This window comes from Stomoxys calcitrans, chromosome 2, assembly GCF_963082655.1.
Source record: "Stomoxys calcitrans chromosome 2, idStoCalc2.1, whole genome shotgun sequence".
NCBI classification, from domain to species: domain Eukaryota; kingdom Metazoa; phylum Arthropoda; class Insecta; order Diptera; family Muscidae; genus Stomoxys; species Stomoxys calcitrans.
In genome coordinates this window covers 16,205,010-16,220,444 of record NC_081553.1, presented here as the reverse complement: position 1 = coordinate 16,220,444, position 15,435 = coordinate 16,205,010, and the positions used below count along the sequence as shown (strand labels likewise).

Genomic DNA, 15,435 nt, shown 5'->3' with positions numbered 1-15,435 from the left:
TAATCCACTCAATATTTAAAATTTCATCGAAATCGGATAATAATTATGGCTTTTATGGGCTTAAGACCTCATGTCGGCAGATCGGTCTATATGTACCTATATATAAATGTTGTCCGATCTGAACCATATTTGAGTCGGATGTCGGGAGGCCTAAAACAAACCACAATTTCAAATTTTATCGAAATCTGATAATACTTGCGCTTTCATTGGCCTAGGACCCTCAATCGGCAGATCAGTCTATATGGCAGCTATCACTAAATATTTTTCCCATATGCTGGTCGGATGACGGAAGGCTTAAACAACTCACCGTTTCAAGTTTCAGTGAAATCGGATTATATATGCAGCTTTTATTGGTTTAAGACCCTTAATCGGCAGATCGCTCTATATGGTACATGTATCTGAATATAGAACGATCTGAACCATATTGGAATCGGATGCCAGGAGGCTTTTATTAACTTACTATTTGAAATTTTAGTGAAATTGGATAACAATTGAAGGATTTATGGGCTTAAGACACTCTATAGGCAGATTCGTCTATATGACAGCTACATCCAAATATATAGTCCGATTTGGACCATAGTAAGGTATAACGACGAAAGCTTGAAACAACTCACCATTTCTGATTTCATCGAAATGGAATAATAAATCCCCCTATAACAGGCTTAAGACCTTAAACTGGCATATCGGCCTATAGGGCAGTTATATGTAAATATGGTCCGATATGGACCACATTCGGTTTGAAATCGGGGCCCTTAGTACAACTTCCAGTTTAACATTTTAGTGGTATCGGACAAACAATGCGGTTTTTACGGGCTCAAGATCCTCAATCGCCAGATCGGTCTATATGACAGCTATATCCAAATAAAGTCCGATGTGGCCCATTCAAGAAATTAACCTGCGTATAAAAGAAATACTAGTCTGTGCTAAATTTCAACGCAATATCTCGATTTGTAAAGACTGTAGCTTGATTACAACTGGCGGACATACGGACGGACAAACACACGGACATCGTTAAAACGCCTTCGAATTTTTCGACGATCCGAAATATATATCCTTTCTAGGGTAGGAAATGGATATTTCGATGTGTAGCAAACGGAATGACCATCCTATCCTATGATGGTAGGTATAACAATGAAAGTGTTGCGATATGTTTGTTTGCTTAGGTGTTCCGAAAAGACTAAAAAACGGCTGAACCAATTTTCATGAAAATTTCACAGATGGTAGAGTTTAGTCCCACGGTGGGAAGTACTTCGTTTTGTTATATATGCGAGGGGGCGAATCCTCCCATTAACCCCAATTTACAAAAACGCCAGATCTCGGAGATGGGAGCATCGATTTAAGTGAAATTGTGTATGGCCCCTTATGACAATCCCATCACAAAATTGGTATACAACTTTGGGGTCAAATAACAGTGGGGCGGGGGGACGCCCTACCCTAAAACCGACCCAAACGGACATGTGTACCGATTGGGGTAATATGGGTATCAAATGAAAGGTAATTGGAAGTCGAATACGAAAGTTGTATAAAAATATGGGGTCAAATCCCAGCTCCATCCCAAAATTATGACCGAAATGGAAATGAACACCGAACGGTACAATATGGGACTCCAGCGAAAGGTATTTGAGAGTAGAATACGAAAAATATACATATATTTGGTGGCAAGTCCAGGTGGGATCAAAAGAAAGACTAGAATGCGAAACTTACACAAAAATGTCCTGGGGTTCGCGCCAAAGGGATATGAGTACCGAACGTGACAATATGGGATTCTAGTGAAAGGAACTTGAGAGTTAAATACAAATTTAAATTATTTTCCAATTTGGACCATGTCAAAAGGGTGGTCGCAAACACTTAAGGGTGCAGTGAAACACACCGGGCCAGTTAATGTAATATAAGTGGCAATGTGTTGATATCTGGTTTGAAAGTTTTTGAGGTGTTCCAATAACACATTTTTGAATAAAGATACTTTTTTCGAGGAAATACAGACATTTTAAGTTGTTGGTTAGAAAAACATTATTTTTTCCGATTTGTTGACGAAGTAAGTGGACCTTCCACCCAGCACACTAGTAAGAAATGGTGTATTTAATGATTGTCCGTCCGTCCGCCGTCTGTCTGTCGAAAGCACTCTAACTTTCGCAGGAGTAAAGCTAGCCGCTTGAAATTTTACACCAATACTTCCTATAAGTGTGGGTCGGTTGGGATTGTAAATGGGCCATATCGATCCATGCTTTAATATAGCTGCCATATAAATCGATCTGGAATCTTGACTTTTTGAGCCACTACAGGGCGCAATTCTTATCCGATTTGGCTGAAATTCTGCATAAGATGCTATGTTATAGTTTCTAACAACTGTGCCACCTGTCATATAAACTTATCTGGGGTCTTGACATATTGAGCCTGTAGAGGGCGCAATTTATATCGGATTTGGTTAAAATCTCGCATGCAGTGTTTCGTGATGACGTCCAATAACTGTGCCAATTATGGTTCAAATCCGATCTCCCTATTTTACTTTATGAGTTCCTAAATGGCCTAATTCTTTTTCGATTTCGCTGAAATTCATACACATTTTACACATGTTGTCTCCAACACTCAATTCAATTAGCATAGCAATTCTTTTTGTTTATCCTTTGTTTGTCTAAAAAAAAATACCGGGAAAGAAGTTGACAAATGCGAATAATGGTGAAGGGTATATAAGGCTCAGCCTGGCCAAACTTAGCACACTTTCACTTGATTTTATGGGAAAAAATTTAAAAAATCTAAATTTATTTTAAAAACATAAGAAAACAATTTCATAGAACACGCTTTATTTTGAATTTGTTAATTTTTGTTCAAATTATATTTGTACTTCTATTAAAATTTGCTTATATAATTTTCTCAGTGTATTATACCCTTGCATAAATAATGAAATGGAACTTTACCAAACGCAGTTATTACGTGTGAAATTTGTTTTCGTTAAGAATAACTTATTGGGAAACCTTGTTTTTGCAAGGCGTAACCGTCATTCAGTTCTCCTTTATCCCCTAACAGAGTTAGTTATGGCCTTGGTAAAGACATCTGATTGAAATGGCTTCTATATCAGGTATGGGATCTACCAATTGCTTAGATTGACCTTAATAACAACATTGTGAATGGTTGATGAGCTCATCATCAATATTCTTATTTAATTAAAGAAATCGTTCAAAAATGACCCGAAATTTTGATGAGCAAATACGCAGCCTAATATTTTAGATTAGAACGATGACAGGGCGAAAGGACGGACGGACAAATAGATAAGCCCATTTAGTTACTTAAGGTTTCTTTAAACATGCAGTTTGAAAATAAATCAAATCAACGCAACTTTTGGAAGAGAGAGACATTTGGGACCTTAGACAACAAAGGTGTTTCTATTATCTGACACAAATCAAAAGATATTTGATTTTAACAGTGACAGTGGGTGCAGAGCCACTGATGATACCATAGACAAAGGAACTCAAAATGGTAATAAAATAACACAAAAATTCTCCTTCTCATGTGGCATGGATTCCCTGCGTTCTCACATACTCACGTACGTTAAAAAAATTTAAACAAATGTTTAAATTTTTAAACTTTTGCAAAAAAGTTAACAACATTGGAATTTTGTAAAAAAAAGTCACCAACATTTTAAGACATATATCTTCAAAATTTTAAAAATTCGTTGAATATTTGGCAGAAATTAGATTTTTGTGGAATTTGTAGAATCTCTGTTGGAAGTCGTAACAGAACACTACATGCAAAATTTCAGCCATATCATACAGAAGTTGCGGCTTGTAAGAGTTCAAGAGGTCAAATCTGGAGATCGGTTTATATGGGAGCTACATCGGCTATAAACCGATTGGGACCGTACTTGGCACAGTTATTGGAAGTCATCACAGAACACCGCATGCAAAATTTCAACCAAATCGGAAAAAAATTTTGGCTAGTAAGGGCTCTAGAAGTAAAACCAGGATATCGGTTTATATGGGAGTTATATCAGGTTATCGACCGATTTGAACCGTACTTAACACAGTTGTTGGAAGTCACAAGAGTACACTGTGTGCAAATCGGACGAAATTTTGTGGCTTCCAGAGGCTTAAAACGGGAGATCGAATTATATGGGAGCTATATCAGGTTATAGACCGATTTGGACCGAAATATGTGGCCGCTAGGGGCTCAAGAAGTCAAATCGGGAGATCGGTTTATATGGGAGCTATTACAGGTTATAGAACGATTTGGACCGTACTTGGCAAAGTTTTTGAAAGTCCTAACGGAACACCACATGCAAAATTTTAGCCAAACCGGACAAAAATTGCGGCTTGTAAGTGGCTCAATATGTGAAATCGGGAGATCGGTTTATATGGGAGCTATATTAAAATCTGAACCGATATGGCTCATTTGCAATTCCCAGTGACCTACATCAATATTAAGTATCTGTGCAAAATTTCAAGCGGCCAGCTTTACTAGTTCGACCGTTATCGTGACTTCGACAGACGGACGGACGGATCAACATGGCTAGATCGAATCAGAATGCCGAGACGATCCAGAATATACAATATATACTTTATGGGGTCGCAGATCAATATTTCGAGGTGTTACAAACGGAATGGAAGCCACCGTTGCGCAGAGGTTAGCATGTCAGCCTATGACGCTGAACGCCTGGGTCCAAATCCTGGCGAGACGATCATAAAATTTACAGCGGTGGTTATCCCCTCCTAATGCTGGCAACATTTGTGAGGTACTATGCCATGTAAAAACTTCTCATCAAAAGAGGTGTCGCACTGCGGCACGCCGTTCGGACTCGGCTATAAAAAGGAGGTTTCTTATCATTGAGCTTAAACTTGAGTCGGACTGCACTCATTGATATGTGAGAAGTTTGCCTTTGTTCCTTAATGGAATATTCATGGGCAAAACTTGCATTTTGTACAAACGGAATAATTAGGTTAGTATACCCCCACCCTATGGTGGTGGGTATGAAAAGGAAGTAGGTATGTCACTGACAGCACGCATGTTACTGATAAAACCAATTCTCATCCAAAAATAAAGAAGCAAGTTCAAACAAGTAAGATCGTGCTAAGTTCGGCCGGGCTGAATCTTACATACCCTCCACCATGGATCGCATTTGTCGAGTTCTATACGCGGTATCTCTTTTTAGGCAAACAAAGAATATTGAATAAGAACAGTTATGCCATTGGAGCTATATCATGTTATAGTCCGATTCGGACCATAAATGACTGCTGAACATTGTAGAAGTCATTGTGTAATATTTCAGTTCATTCTGATAAGAAATGCGCCATGTAGGGGCTCAAGAAGCAAAATCGGGAGATAGGTTAATATGGGAGCTGTTTCAAGCTATTAATCGATTCAGACCATATTAGACACGTATATTGAAAGTCATGAGAGAAGCCGTTGTACAAAATTTCTGCCAAGTCGGACCAGAATTGCGCCTTCTAGAGGCTCAAGAAGTCAAGACCCAAGATCGGTTTACATAGCAGCTATATCAAAACATGGATCGATTTAAACCATACTTAGAGCTGTTGTTGAAAGTGATACCAAAACACCTGGTGCATTATTTCAGTCAAATCGGATGAGAATTACGCCCTCTAGAAGCTCAAGAAATCAAGACCCAAGATCCGTTTATATTGCAGCTATATTAATACATGGATCGATTTAAACCATGCTTAGTGCTGTTCTTGAAAGTGATACCAAAACAATACGTGCAAAATTTCAATCAAATCGGACGAGAATTGCGCCCTCTAGAGGCTCAAGAATTCAAGACCCAAGATCCGTTTACATGGCAGCTATATCAAAACATGGACCGATTTTGCCCATTTACAATTCCAACCGACCTGCACTTATAAAATGTATTTGTACAAAATTTCAAGCGGCTAGCTTATCCCCTTCGAAAGTTAGCGTGCTTTCGACAGACAGACGGACGGACGGACATGGCTAGATCGACTTAAAATGACATGACGATCAAGAATATATATACTTGATAGGGACTCAGACGCACATTTCGAGGTGTTACAAACAGTATGATGAAATTAGTATAGCCCCATTCTATGGTGGAGGGTATAAAAACTACGGGGTATATCGATACTTGGCCTCATATGGCACCCATTTAAGTGGTGCTCATTTGCAAACAACACAGGATGTCCGTCGACCAAATTGAAAAACACATCAACTGAACCATTACTAAAACGTTCTGTAATATCGCACTCCATTGTAGTATATGTGCTTGTGTTTCTAGCTAAATTTGTTTAAGTGTGGCATGCGTAACAGACAATTGCTTTGGCCAAAGTGGCAATTGAGTTCCAAATGTTGGTTTTCAGGTTTCAGTTCTCTAGTAGACAACTCGTCTTTTTTCCTATACATTTTCGACAAATCACGCATTCGGAAGACTTCAAAGTGAAAATCAGTCTGCCATTTTTGAATAAATTGAGATATCTTTATGAAATTTGAAATGTTTATAGCGGAGGTGTTTGTTAGACGATATACAAAATTCCAGGGAGTCTAGACCCTATACGTGGGCCCTTGGATTAAGCCATCCCCTACCAATTTTTGTTTGCGGCGAAATGTTAATTTGAGGTGCGATTTTAATAATTATACCCTACTCCACCACTGCGGTACAGGGTATAATAGATTTTTGCATTTGTTTGCAACGCTAAGCAGGAGAAGAGCTTGACCCATTGAAAAGTATCCTGATCAACTCACAATCACTTTCTGATTCGATTTAGCCATGCCCGTCTGTCCGCCTATCCGTCTGTGAGTCCATGTATTCTTGTAATCAAAGTGCAGGTCGTATTTGTTGTCCGATTGTCACGAAATTTTGCACATGTCACTTTTATGGCCCAAGGACAAACGCTGTTGATTTTGAAAATCTGTTCAGATTTAGATATAGCTCCCATATATATTTTTCATCCGATATGTATTTTTAAGCCTGTAGAAGCCACAATTTTCGTCCGACTTTTACAAAATTCGGCATTGGGTATTTTATTTGCAATTTCATAAAAATCGGTCCAGAGTTATATATATATCTCCCATATAAATCTTTCATCCGATATGGAATTTTAAGGCTGTAGAAGACACACTTTTAGTCCCATCTATAAAACATTTTGCGCGAGGTGTTTTATTTGACGTCCTAATATGTGTGGAAAATTTCATGAAAATCGCTCCATATTTAGATATAGCTCCCATATATATCTTTCATCCGATAAGGTCTTTTAAGGTTATAGAAGCCACCATTTTTTACCGATCTTAACAAAATTTTGCATAGGGTGTTTTATTTGACTTCTCCATATGTGTGCAAAATTTCATAAAGATCGGTCCACATTTCGATATAGTTCCCACATATATGTATCGCCCGATTTGCACTTAAATGGCCCTAGTAGCTTCAATTTTCAACGGATCTGCACAAAACTTGGCGTGGATTAATTTGTTACTGATCTTAATATATCTGATAAATTTCATCAAAATCGGCTAAGATTTAGATATAGCTCCCGTATATATCTTTCATCCGATTTGGCCTTTTAAGGCTGTAAAAACCACAATTTTGGTGCGATCTTTACAAAATTTTGCATGAGGTGTTTTATTTAACATCCTCATATGTGTGGACAATTTCAGATAAAGATATAGATCCCATATATATCGTTCATCCGATATGGCCATTTAAGGCTGTCAAATCCAAAATTTTGGTCACATCTCTACAATATAGGCCGTGTTATATTCTATTGCGTGTCCAAGTATGTGTCAATAAAATTGGCACAGGTTTCGATATAACTCCCATATAATCTTTTATCCGATATGGCCTTTTAAAGATGTGGAAAACCAAATCATTTGTCCTATGGTAGGAAAATCTTACAAGGTTCTAAATTGCTGTTTTAATTGGTATCCAAATAAAAGTCTGGCTAGATTTCGAGATAAGTTCTACATATAAAAAGTACTACACACACTAGGTGGTGTAGAGAATTATATAGTCGGTACCGCCCGACCTTTGCCTTTCCTTACTGGTTTTCTTATATGTTAGAAATGCTTGGCATGCCCTTAATCACCAATTTTTTCCATCCCACTGTGCATCGTTGTTTTGACACGAAATGTTCACACATTTTATTGTTCATTCATTACCTATTCTAAAATGAAGTGCGTGTCAAAGGTCAGTCTGCTAAAAGTTTAAGGTCAACGTGGTATTAAATTTACCACTTTAAATTACGAAAAACAAAAATTGTAGTTACAAACATCAACAGTGGATATACATATGCGAAAAATAGACGAAGGAAAAACAAAACTAAACCGCAGCAGTGGTAGTTTATGTTTCTATGACATACAATCCCCCATTAAATTGCTTAAATAAGCACTAAAGTGTTGTGTGCTCCCTGTTCACTTTTTATTTGCTTAAAGCTGGCTACAAACCATAAATGCCGGTTATTACTCCTGGCATTAGTCATTCAATCCACATCACTCACATTGGCGGTATTGTTTGAATATTCATGGAATGGTTGAAATTTGAGCGCCCTCCGGGGAAGTAGTTCAAAGAATTTTTGATTTATTTTCAAAAAAAAAAAAAAAAAACAAACGTTATGCTGAATTCAAGAAGTGAGCAGTGTAATGTACTGTGAGTGGGCAGGGTGCAATAACCGCTTTATCGAAGTGGTGTTGATGACAAATTTCAATAAACTGGATAATTTGTTAAAAGCGTTAATATTGTAGTTTTTGATGAAAAAGAAGTATGAGGTACATATGGCAGACCTAAGCAGAAGAAAGATAGGATAGAATTCGCCATACATTCTGCACGATTATCCCTTCTAGACCTGAAAAGGAAGTTGACATCGCGGATGGTATAAACATAATGGTCATGCGGATCACAAAGGTCCTGAATGACTCGCTTGTGCCAGCATGTCCTAGTGCCAAGCCAAGGGGCAAACAGCGAACACTATGGTGGACCCCAGAACTGGTTGGTCTAAGAAACGATTGCAGAAAACTCTTCAGCATACCGAAAGCCACAAGGGCACCGCATGATTGGGACGTCTTTAAGGCTGAGCTAAGAAAATACAAAGGCAATCTGAGAAAGGCTCATAATAAATCCTGGGTGGAACTCAGCAGCTCAGTGAAGGATACATCTGAGACTTCTAGGCTAAGGAAGATCCTATTCTTGAGATCTATTACTGTGGGATATATTCAGAAGTCGCATGGACAATGTCTAGTGAAGAAATACTAGAACTAATCGATGACACACATTTCCCGGGATATACTCCAGCGAACAACTTGACTCTAGGAAAGGTTGTCGCTGGTATGCATTTGTCGGTGGTTATTGGGGAAATTGTGTCTGAACAGAAAATCTTTTGGCCGATAAGAAGTTTCGAATCCTTAAGTCGCCAGGCCCTGATGTATCACCGGTTGAATAACAAGCTGTCTCTGACAGACTGGCTCCTTGGCTTCGGGAAATATACTATGCTTGTAATAGCAGAGTATATTGTAATAACAGAGTATATCGTGGTCATTTTCATTCCGAAAGCAGGAAAACCTTACCACACGAAGGCGAAATATTTTCGCCCTATTACCCTGTCATACTCCCTGTAGAAGATTCTTGAGAGGTTGATGGAAACATATCTTAAGGCGAAGATCCCTGGAGATGGCCTGTCTCGACAACAGCATACAGTAAGGGTAAATCCACTAAATCAGCCCTATATGACTTAGTCAGCTACATAGAGGGTTATCTCGCTGTCAAGGAATATACAATGGTAGCATTTCTTGACATTGAAGGCACTTTCAATAATGTAATGCAAATTTGCCCATGAATATTCCATTAAAGAACAGGGACATATCAATGAGTGCTGTCCGATACAAGTTTTAAGCTCAATGATAAGGGACCTTCATTTTATAGCCGAGTCCGAACGGCGTGCCGCAGTGCGACACCTCTTTGTGGAGAAATTTTTACATGGCTGCCATACCTAAAGGTACAGTACCACCTAAATGTCGCCAGCATTAGGAGGGCATAACCACCGCTGAAAAATTTCATAATGTTCTCGCCAGGATTCGAAACCTGGCCTTCAGCGTTATAGGCGGACATGCTAACCTCTACGCTACGGTGGCCTCCTTCAATAATGTCATACCTACGTCAATCACGAAGGAGCTGGAGTTCCTAGTCATCAACACTACCGCTTGAAAGTTTATTAATATCTTATTTACTAAAGATGCATATGGTGTTGTGGTTCGGTGGACGTCGGTTCAAAAGTCCACCTACTGTTCAATACTCGTATCCAAAGGATAGCTTGTTTGCGCATCACAGCCGTACTGGGGACGACAAAATCTGATGCACTGAATTTGGGTGTAGCATTCTAATGCCTCTGGACGTTGTGGTGAAGCAAATTGCTGCAACCAATGCTGTGAGGCTAAGGGAGCTTACTCTTTGGTCATGTGACGGCTACGGACACTGTGTTATTCTTGGATGGCCTGGATGGCCAAAGGATGGCTTGTTAGCGAATCACAGCCGCACAGAGGACGACACCATCTGATGCACCGAATTTGGGTGTAGCATTCTAATGCCTCTGGACATTGTGGCGAGGCAAATTGCTGCAACCACTGCTGTGAGGCTAAGGGAGCTTTCTCTTTGGTCCTGTGGCGGCTACGCCCACTGTGTTATCCTTGATACAATGCCCGAAGTTCCAGGCAGTGTGAATTACTCCTTACCTGAGCCGCTTTTTGATAAAAAGTACTATACTACTATGGAAAGACGTGAGCGAATTCAGATGTACAGGAGTCAGAATAAAGTCCGAAAATTCTACCAAAGAATTAAACCGATGGCTTTGGTGCAGGCACATCCTCCTGCAGAGACAAAGAAGGAAATCTGGTAACTGACACAGATAACATGCTGAGGATATGGAAGGAACATTTAACCCAACTGCTAGTATCCGATGTTGGCGGCGAAGAGGATACCGCAGAACCAATCCCTGATGATGGTATAGAATGTTTACCTCCTACTCAGAATGAGGTCCAAGTAGCAGTGACCCGACTAAAGAACAACAAGGCAGCAGGAGCCGACGGGCTACCCGCTGAACTATTTAAGACCGGAGGCGACAAGCTGATAAGGCGTATGCATCAGTATGAATCATAGGAAAAAATATCTCCGAACCATTTAATACCAAACGAGGTTGCAGACAAGGAGACATCCTATCGTGTGATCTCTTTAATATCCTGTTGGAGAAGATAATACGAGATGCAGATATGACGCACTAATCACAAGAGAACACATTGCTACACGCCTATGCCGATGACATCGATACCTTAAGTAGTAACTGCAGTCTTTGAAAGAATCGAAAGAGAGTCAGTGAAAATGGGTTTGTCAGTAAATGAAGATAAGACGAAATGGATGGTTTCAATTCCCAAAAAGCCTTGCACAACCGAGCAGATAAAGAAAATGTAGAAAGTTGGGAACCTCAACGTTGAGACAGTTAGTAACTTTATCTACCTCGGCACCGCCATAACCGAAACAAATAATACCAGTTTTGAGATTAAGCGAAAAATAATACTGGCAAACAGATGCTACTTTGGACTAAGTAGGCGGTTTAAAAATAAGGCCACCTCTCGACAGACGAAGATTACACTATACAAGACACTGATACTATCCGTGCTGTTATATGGTTCTGAAGCATGGGTACTTGTTAAAGCAAATGAGGCAGTGCTTGGAGTATTTGAGAGAAAGATTCTTCGTAAAATATATGGACCAGTTTGCGTTAATGGGGAATATAGGCGACGTATGAACCACGAGCTGTATGACGACGATAGCACGCATCAAAATACAACGGCCAAAAACCCAATGGAAAGATCAAGTGGTGGTGGACACCTTGAAACTTGGTGTCAGAGATTTTAGAATGAGCGCAGAAGATCGAGCCGCTTGGAACTCTATTTTACAATACGTCTGGCTAGTGGAACAAATATTTTGTCATAGCCAACAAAAGTATAGTAAGTAAGTACAACTATCTCTGACTGTATCGATTGGAACTACGATATCCCTGGTAATACAAGTTATATCGACAACTTTTGGCGAAGCTGTGAGGACGTCGGGGAAGAAGAGACTATAGAACATCTGCTGTGTGTGTCCGGCACTGGCAATCAGACGGAGTACCACTTTAAGTTCTCATATCTTTGAGAACCTGTCTGATTTAGCGGATCTGGATGGTAACTAGAAGGTATCTTCCTTCTCCTGTTCCTGGAGTATCACAAAGGACGTATACGTCCAAGTGAGTCTGATGGCAGACTGTCACTTTAACCCAAACTAACTCAAAATTGTTTATTGCAATTTTTATCACTTTATATTAAACTCTTGTTCATAAAATCTTAAGTGTATTTTTTTTAAATTTTTAACGATTTTCTCAATATTAAAATTTGTTTAAAAACATATCAAATTGAAAAATTTTATATTTATGGTTTTTTAAACTGACCTATATTTCTTTGGTTTTAGTGTCCTCCTAAGCAAATGATGTGCATCATCGTATGAAAATCTGAAAATAAAAAAGAAACAAAGAACTCATTATTATTACAAAACAAAGAAAGTAGTTCTTTTGAATATGTTAAGCATAGTTCTTAAATACTATTCAGTTTCCAAAGAGCAAAACTAATTAAATTTTTAAACATGAAATCCAATTACTTGTGTATCCGTCTTCAGCTTATCATACCACAATTCACTCAGAAAATAATCAAAAATATTTTTGTGTACCGAACTGTCATCATCATCAGCACATCACCAACATCAGCACATGGTCTTTGAAAGTACACTAAAATTCAATTCAATTTCATTTTTTCGATTGGTTTTTGTTTTATTTCGATAGCAGTGTGAGCTTCATTTCATTTTTATGACTTTTCCCATAAAAAAGAAAAAAAAAAACAAAAGGCAATGTGAAGAAAATAGAGAAGAAAGTCGAAAAACAATTGTCGAAAACAATTCCTATGATGTCACCCCATAACATGGCCACAGGCCTCCGACTCCACCTTTGCCGCCCCTCTTCACGATCCAAGATCACAAATTCGCAGAAATGTTACAATAAAAATGATATAAAATTGATGATGATAATGGCATGGTGTAGCAGACAATGCTCCCAGCCTTGGAGAAAATACTACATAGACCAAATATGCCATACAACAAATCGAATTAATCATTGGGCCAAGGTGTCATGGAAGTCATTAAAACAAAGAACAACACAAACCAGTAGCAGCTGTGGAATTTCAATGATTAAGTGTGGCGAATTCTATTAATTTTTCACACTTGAAACAGGTATGCCATTGTATGGAGGTGGCCTAAAAAGGGCACTTTTTTCTTAAGGTGACTTATTTAAAGCTATAACATTTTATATTCATTGGAGGTGATTTTTATGATGTCCAGCAGGCGAATGTTTATAACAGCCACCCTTATTGAGAAAAAAAACAAGTAAGAGCGTGCCAAGTTAGGCCGGGCCAAATCTTACATACCCTCCACAATGGTCGCATCTGTAGAGTTCTTTGTGCAGTATCTGTTTTTAGGCAAACAAAGAATTATGAATAAGGACGGAGGAGGAGCTATATCAAGTTATAGTCCGATTCGGGGCTCAAGAAGCAAAATCGGGTGATCGGTATCAAGCTATAGATCGATTCTGACCATATTGCACACTTATGTTGAAGGCCATGGGAGGAGTCGTTGTACAAAATATGTACCAAATCGGATGGGAATTGCGCTCTCTAGAGGCTCAAGAAGTCAAGACCCAAGATCGGTTTATATGGAAGCTGTATCAAGCTATGGATCGATTCAGACCATATTAGACACGTATGTTGAAGATCATGAGAGAAGCCGTTGTACAAAATATGTGCCAAATCGGATGAGAATTGCGCTCTCTAGAGGCTCAAGAAGTCAAGAACGGTTTATATGGCAGCTATATCAGGTTATCGACCGATTTGGACCATACTTCGCACAATTGTTGGAAGTGATATCAAAATACTATGTGCAAAATTTCAGTCAAATCGAATGAGAATTGCGCCCTCTAGAGGCCCAAGAAGTCAAGCAGTTGTTGGAAGTGATATCAAAACACTATGTGCAATTTTTCAAGACCCAATATCGCTTCATATGGCAGCTATACCAAAACATGGACCGATTTGGCCCATTTACAATCCCAACCGACCTACACCAATAAGAAGTATTTGTGCAAAATTTCAAGCGGCTAGCTCTACTTCTTCAAGAGTTAGCGTGCTTTCGACAGACAGACGGACGGACCGTATTTCGTTTCAAATACGGTCTGAATTGGTCTTTAGCCAGATACAGCTGCCATATAAACCAATATCCCTAATTTACTTCTTGGGCCCTTAAAAGGCAAAATTCTTATTCGATTTGGATGGACTTCTACTGTGGTCTGCAACATTCAATTCAATTCTTTTCTGTTATCCTTTGTCTGTCTAAAAAGAGAAACCGGGAAAGAACTCGACAAATGCTATCCATGGTGGAGGGTATATAAGATTCGGCCCTGCCGAACTTATAGCCGAGTCCGCGTGCGACACCTCTCTGGGGAGAAATTTTCATATGGCAAAGTACCTAACACATGCCACCAGCATTACGAGGCGATAACCACCGCTTAAAAAATGATTCTCATGTTTTCGCCAGGATTTGAACCCAAGCGATCAGCGTCATAGACAGACATGCGCTAGGGTGGCCACCATAAGAAAAGTAACATTTTGCATTTTTTTAAGCAATTACTTGCATGAATAATAGTTTTACTAAATATTAAGAAATTTTAACTTAATAAAAGTTCAGTAGAACTTCCGTGTGTTATTACAAAGGCAAATATAGTTAAGTGTAGTTAAGTGTAGTTAATTATAAAGGGTGATTTTTTTGAGGTTAGGATTTTCATGCATTAGTATTTGACAGATCACGTGGGATTTCAGACATGGTGTCAAAGAGAAAGATGCTCAGTATGCTTTGACATTTCATCATGAATAGACTTACTAACGAGCAACGCTTGCAAATCATTGAATTTTATTACCAAAATCAGTGTTCGGTTCGAAATGTGTTCATTCACTGTTCAGCGATGAGGCTCATTTCTGGTTGAATGGCTACGTAAATAAGCAAAATTGCCGCATTTGGAGTGAAGAGCAACCAGAAGCCGTTCAAGAACTGCCCATGCATCCCGAAAAATGCACTGTTTGGTGTGGTTTGTACGCTGGTGGAATCATTGGACCGTATTTTTTCAAAGATGCTGTTGGACGCAACGTTACGGTGAATGAACACATTTCGAACCGAACACTGATTTTGGTAATAAAATTCAATGATTTGCAAGCGTTGCTCGTTAGTAAGTCTATTCATGATGAAATGTCAAAGCATACTGAGCATCTTTCTCTTTGACACCATGTCTGAAATCCCACGTGATCTGTCAAATACTAATGCATGAAAATCCTAACCTCAAAAAAATCACCCTTTATGTTGCGAAAGAA

At 39.0% G+C, this 15,435-nt stretch overlaps 1 protein-coding gene across 2 annotated transcripts in view; it reads right to left on the bottom strand.

The window, feature by feature from the left end:
• LOC106083827 (aminopeptidase N) overlaps window positions 1–15,435 on the bottom strand; it is a 324,056-nt gene that overhangs the window by 227,655 nt on the left and 80,966 nt on the right. The window lies entirely within an intron of this gene.